This window comes from Aphelocoma coerulescens, chromosome 2, assembly GCF_041296385.1.
Source record: "Aphelocoma coerulescens isolate FSJ_1873_10779 chromosome 2, UR_Acoe_1.0, whole genome shotgun sequence".
NCBI classification, from domain to species: Eukaryota; Metazoa; Chordata; class Aves; order Passeriformes; family Corvidae; genus Aphelocoma; species Aphelocoma coerulescens.
Genome location: NC_091015.1, coordinates 11855798 through 11866431, shown reverse-complemented (window position 1 = coordinate 11866431; position 10634 = coordinate 11855798). Strand labels below are relative to the sequence as shown.

At 37.1% G+C, this 10634-nt stretch overlaps 1 long non-coding RNA gene across 1 annotated transcript; it reads left to right on the top strand.

Annotated features, from left to right (window-relative positions):
- The first annotated feature begins 1959 nt into the window (after nt 1-1959).
- On the top strand, nt 1960-9823 carry LOC138105609 (uncharacterized). Its single transcript, XR_011148563.1, has 3 exons — nt 1960-2106; nt 4948-5105; nt 6713-9823. It is a non-coding gene; the product is annotated as an uncharacterized lncRNA (long non-coding RNA).
- Nucleotides 9824-10634: the final 811 nt, after the last annotated feature.

Below are 10634 nucleotides of genomic sequence, written 5' to 3'. Positions count from 1 at the left end.
TTTTTGCTAAGAAAATATGAGCTGTCAAGAAAGGAAAATGTCCATACACCCCATGCTATTGACAAGCTTTGAGGTAACTTTGATGTTTGCAAGCTCTTTGAGAATTAGATATGATGGTCTTGAAATAAAACCTGACAAAAATAATTTTACTTAGGAGCAGCTATCCTAATACTCATCTTTTTAACTCCTTTATAATTTCCACTTGGACTTTACTTGATCAAAATTAGCTTGTTCTGCCTCTCTTGCTAAGCCAGCCCTCGCATGACTTGGGTGTTTCTGACTCCTCATAACTGATAAACTACATTTGTCAGCATGTGAGCTAAATATGTCTGAGGACCATGAGCATGAAAGGACACTGAACTTCACTCTCTATTCTTTTGAACTCAAATATTGGATTCTCAAGAGATCATCTTTGTTTTTACATTTGCATTAACACTGGTTACTTAAAGTCCTACATTACAGAGTTGTTCTTGTTGCTTAGGCATGTGGGGTATATCTTTGCTATTTCTTTTGCCCTTAAATTCTGCTTTGACATTGGTGTTTACAAAATACAGTTTCAATGGTCCTTTCCAAATCCATACAAAAAAGTATTTTACTAATCCCCCAATTTTCTAAATGTCCCATTCACATCACTCAGGGATATACCTTCTCTCAGTCTTTGTTTTTTGACCCATGACTTAGTATGACTTAACACCTTTTCCTTTTAAAGTATCATTTTTCAGAAGATCACGAGGGACATTAGATGATTAAACTTCACATAACTAGCTGTGTTGCCGGTGCTATAACACTTATGGACCTCAACTTACTGCTGGGTCATTTCAATTCTCTGGGTTAAACCAATGACAAAACACTGCAAAGTCAATCTTTTCTCTTTTTTTTTTTTTTCCTTCTTGTAAAAAGAAACCTAATTTATACTTAGACAATGATAGCTGTAGGGTTATCAGAGATTAAGAGTTTTGTACCTCTTTTTTTTTTTTTTAATGTGAGCATAAGAACTCAGTTAAGAACAATACGTTGAAGCAAAACCATTTCTGCTTTTCTTGCAAAAAGGAAGAAAAAGCAACTATCACTTGAAGAAAGCTGAGCACATTTTGTCTTGTACACAAGCAATCTGAAATTTAAGTTTTGATATGTCTTTTTTTCTCTATCAGGACATTTTTTGTTTCTGTAAGGTTTTTTTTTAGCAAAACATGAGTCAATATTTAATATAAAAGTCTGACAGTGTGTTATTGGTATCAGCATTATAAATGTTTGTCTAACGCATTAGGCAAACTATTGCAGGATTTGGTTTCATGTCATATAAGAAGAGAAGAACAGTGCTTGTTGAGACTTTGATCTTATCTTTATCAACATTAGTTCTCTGTGCTTCTCAGAGAATCTGCTGCACAGAAAAGCAATGATCACAAATTGCTTCTTGGAAAATGTAGAAACTCTTTAAGAGGTTGGGAGAAAAGGTAGTACATGTTTCTGAACTGTGCTGAAATATCTCCTACGCCTTTTCTACTCCCTTTACTATGAGGATGTTTTAACCCTCCCAGGTGGTGGGAAATATTTGGAAGGGGAGTTTCTTTGTATACTTAGCAATGTGGGAAAGCTATGAAAGGGGTGTTCCCTGAAAGCAGTGACTCATCCCTTGTGTTGAATACAGGCTTTGTTTACTGTGGAACTACTGAAATAAATACATTTCTATTTAGGCATAAAAGTTTCACTATATGTACCTGAAATTAAAAAGTCACAAAACTACTTGAAATTATATACCTACTAGTTTCAGGAATAGTCCCCAGTTGTTTTGCACTCTGCCAAGCAGAACCCTTGTTTCTGCAGGCTCTGCATGTACTGGCACTTATCCCAAGGCTTAGTAAAATTTACAGTCCTTCTCTGATAACAAAATTCTGAACATTCCTCCTCTTTGCTGGTGGTTAAGGGAGATACCTCTCATTCTGCTCAGCATGTTAATGGTTAGAGAATTTTTCTCGACTCCCAGATATGGAATCACGGGTATATCTGGTTAGCCAGATGATGCTGGATCTCCAGTTTGTTCTCTGATTTACAGGACTCAATCTAGAGAGCATAATGCTTTGTAATGCCAAGGTTAAGTCTTTTCAGGTAAGCACTTTCACTGTAATTGAAAATGCTCCATTTTATTTAAAATGTAAGACTGCTTGCAGGAGATGTCTCTCTCCAGTTTCTAAGTTATTAAGGTTCTCCCTCGATCCAATAATTATTTCATTGCTCCATACAAAAGGAAGCAGAGTTTGACAAAAGAGTCTTTTTTCTCTCCCCACTGACTATAAAAGGAGTATAATCCCTTGCCTTTGTCTTCTCAATTTTTCCTGAATTAGTCACCTAATTTAGATGATGTGGCTATTTTATGTGTTACTGAGGGCTGAAAAATTCCAGCTGGTGTCCAAACACCTGAATGTTGGAGCTGTAATGTTGGATTTTAGGGCCTGCATGACATCTAAGCAAGACACATAAAGGTGTTTCCACAAGAAACTCTTCATTTAGATAAAATTACTATGATTAAGACTAATGCAAACCAAGATATCTTAACAAAGATCAATTTATGTGTTTTAAATTTTTTGTAGGGTTTGTACTGCGTGGAACACATATTAAAAATAATCTCACATATCTTCAACTGTCTTTATATATCTTTGGGTATACACATCAGGATACATATTTTAGGTGTGTGTCCAGTAAGAGAGCTTTTTCTTTAGTAAATGGATAAAGACCTAGTGATTTTGCTTCCCAGCTTAAGACAGGTACTTAAAACAACTACAACAGATTATGCTGAAATTTTTTGTCTATTGACCACTGAGAGAGTTCAGACAATTAACAAAGTAAGATTTATATTACAGTATAAACTGAGGTTAAGTGAGATGGCTCTTACTGCCATATTACAGTTTGAAGGTCACAGTTCCACTATTTAAATTTTGAATAGGACCAATATACTTTCTATAAAAAACCAACTGATTTTATAGAGGCCAACCTGAAGTGAAAGAGCTTACTGTCCTATAAACATGGGTTACAAGATCTCAAAAATATAAAAGGCAGTAGAACAGTTTGAATAGAGAGGAGCAAAATTGACTGTGAGTGTCACAGACACAGTCCTTTAGGAGAACAGTTTGAAAGGCTAAAAGTGTGTGCAGAGGAAGGATGTTCCTTTATAATTTGCAGCTGCAAGTTTGATTAAATTCAGATAAATGATTTAATATTTACGGTGAAGTTACACATGAAATCCAAGAATGGTGAAAATATTTTAAATTCTCTCCTGATCTGAATAAGCTTTCCAGCATTATGTAGGTCCCAAGAGAAAGAACTGAACAGTGATATTCAATTCCATAATTTAATTTACTAAAAATTTCTTGGAAGGAACATACTGGAATTATGAGACTAATTTTTAATATGCTGGCATAACAAGCAGTAAATTGACTTGATAAAGAAATCTGTTGTCTTCCTCTTTTTAATCTAGAAATCAGTTGTTTGCTTCCCATTTTTTAAGCTTAAATAATAGCACCATAAGTGTACACCTTGTCTAAGTAGATTGATACTTTTGAGGTCAAACAATTTCTATCACACTGTGATTGGTTCAGCCTTCTCTTAAAACTCTATTTTAAGGAAATCAGCTTTAAAATAACTTACTCTAAATTGAAAGCCTAATTTTGTTTCTCTCACTTGTAGCCTAACAGTTCCATCAGAGCTGTAAATTCGCTCATTTTATGGCCTTTATGAATAGACTGTTGTTAGCTGGCCACCAAAGACCACCAATCCAATTTTTTTAAAGCTTCTAGAAAAAACCCACAATGCAATATTGAGAGTTCCTCCTTTTGCATAGGAAACCCCATTAATGGCTTGGTTCACGTATTAAAGTCAGAGTCACAGCATGTCAAATCCTTTATCAGTCACACATCAATTCCCCTCTGAAATCCTCAATTACATAGCTCAGAGCACAATCCAACAAGAGAAGCTCTGTAATCAAATGCAGTGAATGTTTACTGGAATATACGTGTGCGTGTGTGTATTTATATACTTATATACGTATGCTAATTTTAATATTTCCATTATAAACAACAGCAACTTTCCCTATGCCTATTTATAATGGTCACAAAATGTTCAGAGATTCAGCTAATAACACATTAGCACTTGGCCAGCTGGAGAATTTGTGACGGCTGCCAATTATTTAGAATTCTTCTAATAAACAATAGTTTCTCCCCCCCTTGAAATATATGGAAATGGGCTATTGTTAAAGTGCTGCTGTACTGAAATGGCACCTGGGCTTGCTGTAGCGTGGAACACTGCATTCCAAGTGAGAAACAAAGCTACATGGAACTCCGTGTCCTAAGCCATTCTCTGCAGAGTCTATGAATCTCTCCAAGAAAAAAGGGGGAGGAAGAATGTGACAGAGCATCTATCTTCACTCTCATTTGGACTATGTTTACCTGTTGCTTACATATCCAATAATACAAAAAGATTGAGCAGGGTTTGTGAAACCATGAGATGGTCAAGAGATTGCAATTTTTTTTAACCATTATTCATGGGATCCACATATGCATTTGTACAAGAGCTTGCCTCAGGGGCTCAGCAGCCTCTGTGCTAACAACTTAACACATTCCTGGGGTCACTCAATTTATTCCTTTCAGTCACTAGCTGTTTTCCAGTTTCCCTTCTACTGTATTCAGTAATTGGGACAATCCATAGGTTTTGATTCTGCAAGTCATGAGCTGGCAAATGGGATTTTAGTCCTAAATTTCCTCGTAAATCTCTCCTAAATTTATGAAACAGTCACTTTTATAGCCAGTAGAAAGGCGAGTTATGGCAAACCAGAATGCTGTTGCTGTGGTATGAAGAGCAAAGCAGAACTTTAAAGATATTTATTTAGGTGAGGAAAGAATTATTTTTCTTTAGTTCACACTGAAGTAGAGATTTCAAATTTCTATTCTGTTACAGCAAGTGAAACAGAATGGGGAAGAACCTCACCTTTCCCATTGCTCCATTCAGATTTATGAACACATTTAATTGCAAGACACATCCCTATGGACATATGCAGTGGACAGAAACTACACGAATCAATATAGTGGTCCGAGTTCTTCTCTAGATGCCTACAGGTAAACACATGTCACAACAAAACCCCATTTTATAAAATACATATTAAACTTCTCCAGGCACAAATCTCTTCAGACATTCTGATATTCAATTGTACAGCCAGTAATGTGGTCCATGAGGCGGAAAGGTTTTACAAAGGATTTATGCAAATTACTTCTTCAGTGTACAGAGTTTTTAGTATTTGGATTTTGGTTGCACGTGTGTGCATGTAAGATGTTTGTATTCCTAATGTTCTAGTAGTGTGAACTCAGGTTCTGATCTGATTTCCACATGGGACACTGGAACAGCTCCCCAGGAAAGTGGTCACAGACCAAGCCTACAAGAGTTCAAGAAGTGTTTGGACAATGCTTTCAGGCACATGGTGGGATTCTTGGGGCTGCCGTGTGCAAGGCCAGGAGTTGGACTTTGATAATCCTTGTGGGTCTCTTCCAGCTCAGGATATTCTATGATGTGTTTGGAATTGCTCCAAAAGAAGGTTTTGACACAGGCCCACTTCTAGAACACCCTACTTAAAACTAATATATCTTACAACACATATCTGAAGACTTTTTGGGGGTCCTAGAAAACCCATCTCAGCATTTCACCCGTGTTAAGAGGTACCCATTATGTTCACTGCATCTGTGTTTAAAAAAAAACCAACAAACCCAAATTGTCTTGAGGTCCCATAACATGCTATTTTTTTCCTGGAAAAAAACATTAGTCTGATCAAGGCCAATTAAAGAGATTAGAGTTAAATGATTTACGTGCTGTAATAAAAAAAGTCTGCTACAGTCAGCGTTCAGATCTGTTTATCTGCAAGGCTTTCCCATAAATGTTTTTTGCCAAAAAGCACTGGAATGACCTCCAAGACAGGGTGCTTAACTTGACTGTACTCTTGCTTCTATTTTAATTAGACTTTAAATGGTAAATATTTACTAATTGCCCTCTGGGTAAATAATTAAGAAGTCTTGATCTGTTTTGCTAGAGTTCATCTGGCAACACTTTCAGATCACAATCTAGACAGGTTTACCTTAATTAAATGTCCTCTTCCTGTACCATTTTTAGAAACAGAAGTTTCTGAGGTGTGTAGATTAGAAATGTGTGGAAGGAATAGACCCAGCAGGGCCTCAGATATGCCTGCCTCTTCACATTACCAGCTCCAGTGGGAGTCTGATTTCAGGAATTCCTGTTTCATGGTGCCCATAGATTGCTCATCACATCCCAGTGGCCACCACTGGGTTTTTCAAGCTAAGTTCTTCTTTGGCCTCAGTCACTAATGTCAGGGAATCTTGCAGGATGATGGCCAGGGAGCTCGGGACTCCCAACCCCAGGCAGGACCAGTGTGGCCAAGGGACAGTGGGGACAGCCCCAGCCCTGCCATTGGGCAGCTCCCTGAACACCAGGAGGGACCCAGGCTGGGGGTGGGCTGAGGGTCTGGAGACCATCAGCAGTGACTGACAGCCTGGGGGGACTGACACAGATTCTGGGTCACAGTGGGGTGGGGCTGTTCCCAAGGAACTGGGCAGGGACAGGGAGGCCCTTGATACCCTCGGCCCAAACAATCAACAGCAAAGCTGTGCTACCACACATGACAGCCACCTGTAACCTGCTGGTTTTCATTTTCTTTCAGCTTGTCCAGGTCTGTGCAGTTTTTCCTGTGATGGGCATGGTCAGATTCCTACATGAAAATCAGTTCTCTCACCAAGAGCAGAGTCATTTCAGGCTGTCAGGAGAAGCAGATCTCCTTGAAGAAAAGATCACAGTATATTTTTTATCACTTACTTCTGAAAGAGTTCAATAGAAAAATCTTCCACATACATCTCATGCTGAGCCATATGCTTGAAGTATGGTAAATCTATAGGTACCTAAAGTCATGTTTTTACAATAGTACTCTATCCTAATGAAGGCCTGTTGTCTCATTTTGTCTCAGTATCATATATTACCAAAGGGGCAGGAGCCAAAAAAAAAAAAAAATTAAACCAAGGAGTATTTTAAAGGAGTACACAAATGCTTAAAACAGCTACTAGATGGGAACTGTGCTTGTTCCACAATTATTCAATGAAAAGGCATAGTTGGACAGTAGGGAATTTAATGAAATGATTGCTCAACAAGAATTTTGCATTAAAAAGGAATTGTGAGGTTGATTAAAGTTCAGGATAGAAGTAAATTCTTTTAATGTCAGGTTAAATCAATAAGACTTTCACATCTGGAATATTGCATTCATTTTATTTGTAGTCTGTCTTAAAGGTTCAAGTAACAGTTTATTAGATATACAAGGAAGAATGAAAAGAAGGATTTTTTAGCTTAAAGAAGAAATCAACAAAAGTAAAAGAAGGTAGAAATATGCAACTAATAATTGGAGAATGTTACCGAGGAAGCATTGTAACCCTTTGTCAGGTCTAATTTTATGGAATTTCAAAGCAATTACTTATTGACATATAACAGGAACAATCATAAAGCATAAAAGATTGTATTAAAACCCCATCTACCTATGTTTCATGGCATACCAGAGATAATAACCTAGAAGCTGCAGAAAATAAACTTTCCTGGTGTTTAAACTATCTCTTAAATTTGTAGTGTGGAACTGTTTACAGTGTTGACTGTAATGGATGGATGCATGGATGCATGGATGTTAGTAGAGAGTGATCCAAGCTAACAGAAAGTTGTATATCACTTTAGAGACTTGGGGCATTTGACAAAGAGTTTGAAGTTCTAAGATTCTCTTCTCCTTGGATTATGCCTATTTTTTCTTTGGTCAAGTATTAATGAAAAAGAAGGGGGGAAAGTAACAAAGAAAGCTATACCAGTTAGATAGCCCTTTAATAATTTCATCCTACACTTATATATAAAATAAAATCATAGTAACTGTATGTTATACTTCAGGGATTTCTTTTTGTGTCAGAACAGAAGCACTAGACAATATCTGATGTATCCCAGTATGAAAGACATGCTATTAATTTATCAGTATCTGCAATGGAATCCAGTGACACTGAAAAGAAAGACAAGAAAAAAGATGACAAGACTTGTCAGAGCTTCTCTAGTGACAAGGGCTTTCTTTTCCTGATGAGATGGAGACATAAAAAATATGTTAGTGAAGACATTTTCAGGATGATTTTATTAATACATTGAAATGATTGATCAGAGAACAGAACAATGTGCTAAAGTGTATTAGAGTCAAGAAAAAATTTTATGATTGTTTCCCATCCCAATATTTGTCAAATGCAGATGCAAATGAAATCCATATTAAAATATTTACAAAATTGTTCCAGTATAAACTGTCTTCTCTCTTGAAGCTTCTGGTCATTTTGGTGGTAGTGTTGGGATTCTGGGGGCAAGGGAGTTAGAGTTTCCTTTCCTAGAAGCATAAAAGAACCAGCAACCAAAACCAGTGTTTGATTGGCAAATATGCATGGAAAGGGATAATTTCTCCCTTGACACATCCACAGTTTAAGCAGACATCTGGGTGGGAGGAAAAGAAAGGAGGCACTAAAGAGGATCACAAAACAGGTCAGTGGCAAATCTGTGAAGAGAAGCCAAGCATCGTGTCATCAGCCCTAAGGCCTCTAGGCAAGAACAGCTTACTTGGGAAATTTCATTGATACCTACATGCTTTTTATCAAAATCCACTCAACTGAAATAATATTTTGCTCTAATTCTCTTAGGCCAATCAGTCATGCCAAGATAGTTCATGGCTTGAAACTGTAATACAGTGCTGCAGCTGCCTCCAAAAACACCAGAAAAAAAAGTGTATGTGTTGGGAAGAGTGGGGGCTGTTAGAGTTCTCCTGTGGGAATATGAAAGAAGCTGCATGACCACAGCTTCTCCCCTTGACAGCTGATCCAGTCTGTAATCTGATCTTTGAGTAACCCTGCCTTCAGCCACCCTGTCTCTAATTATTCATCCTCCCCCTGGGATTTTAAAGTCTTGGTTTAGACAGGTGATCATGTAAGCAAGAGCCAAAGGAACACAACTGTGACAACCCGGGCAGAGTTTGGGTTAGTTTTCATTAAACAAACCGTTGCATGCTTTGTGGCAGGGAAATGGGGCTTTTTTCTTTATTGGACTTCCTCCAATATTTTTAAATGGCTTAAGACAAAAACTTGCAGCTCAGAGTGCGTGGGAAATTCGTGCTGGAGTCAGTGTGTGATTTGCATATGATTGCTATATGACCCAATAAGTGTGTAATCTACTTGTGTTCTGGTTTTAATTAGGTACGGACAGCCTGTTTCCAAAATAAATAGCAGTTCCAGTGACAGAGGTCTTTATCCATCCAGACCAAAACTCAAGCCAAGTTTTCAAATGTGTTTTATGTCTTTGCTTTTACCTTTTGGATTTCTTGCTAGTCAAAAATAGAAGTGCCATATTTTATGTGTTGTGTACTTCCAGCTGTGTCCCAAAGTGTGAACAGGAAGTTACGAGGAAGTCTGTTCTTAAATGGGTTTTCTTCTGTTTGATTTTTTTGATTCAATAAATAGATTATCTGATCACCTGACATATATTCTTTAAACCTTGATACTTTGACCTGCTGTGCTTACTCCTACAAAATGAATAGAAATTTACAGGAAAAGTGTGGTATTTTCTCAAGCTATTATAATAGAAGATCTCATTCCAAGTCTTAGACTCAAGATGCTACTGATACTGCTGCTATAGAGCAGGAATCAATAAGTATTTTCAGTTATTATCCATCAGTTGTTTCCTATGCAACAAATTTATACAGGATATGGTTTACAGACCAATTTCATTACACATAAGTTCTAAATGTATTGTAATTTATATGTTATTTGTTTCTCTTGTTAAAAAACAGTTTCATTGACCAAAAGTTTCAATAAAAGTGGGATCTTTTTATCTTCATGGATATTTTGCAAATATTTGTTCTTTCTCTTGCCTTGCTTGTTTTGAAGTTGACATAGTTAAAAGTACTGGAAAAGGAATTACAGATTGAGCAGTAATGACAGTAAGGGTCTACATTATTTCAATTAAAATAATGCAGGCTCTTTCATTTTCAAGAACCTCAGAGCAGTACATGCTCTTTATATATTTACATTTTGACAGTACTGCTCTCATCAAAGCTTGTTTATATCTTTCTTTGATGTCAAAAAGGGCAGTTTGTTTTCAAGACTCCCAAAACATTAAGCACGTAGTAGAGAGAGGTGAACAAGGAAGAGCAGGCTTAAGTAGATATGTTTGCAATTGGAGGATTGGAAGTGCATCATGAGAATTTTTTCCTGTACTAAATGGCCTACTACAGAGGCTTAAAAATGAATTTGAGAAAAAGGTGAGCACTGCATAATCCTCTTTTCCTGCACTCTTGCAATTCCTGGGAATCAGCAGCTAAATGCTTTCCTGACCCAAAGACTTTATCTACATTCTTATTTTAATATCCACTAATGGATGTGTTCAAAACTAAATTGTGCAGTTCATTTTTGAACACATTACACTGTTCTCCTTGATTATAATCTGTAGCAACATACTCCACTGTGCAGTAATGCAGCACATAGAAACACTCCGTTTTGTGTGCATGTGTGTGTGTGTGTTTATTTTGAAGGGTCAAA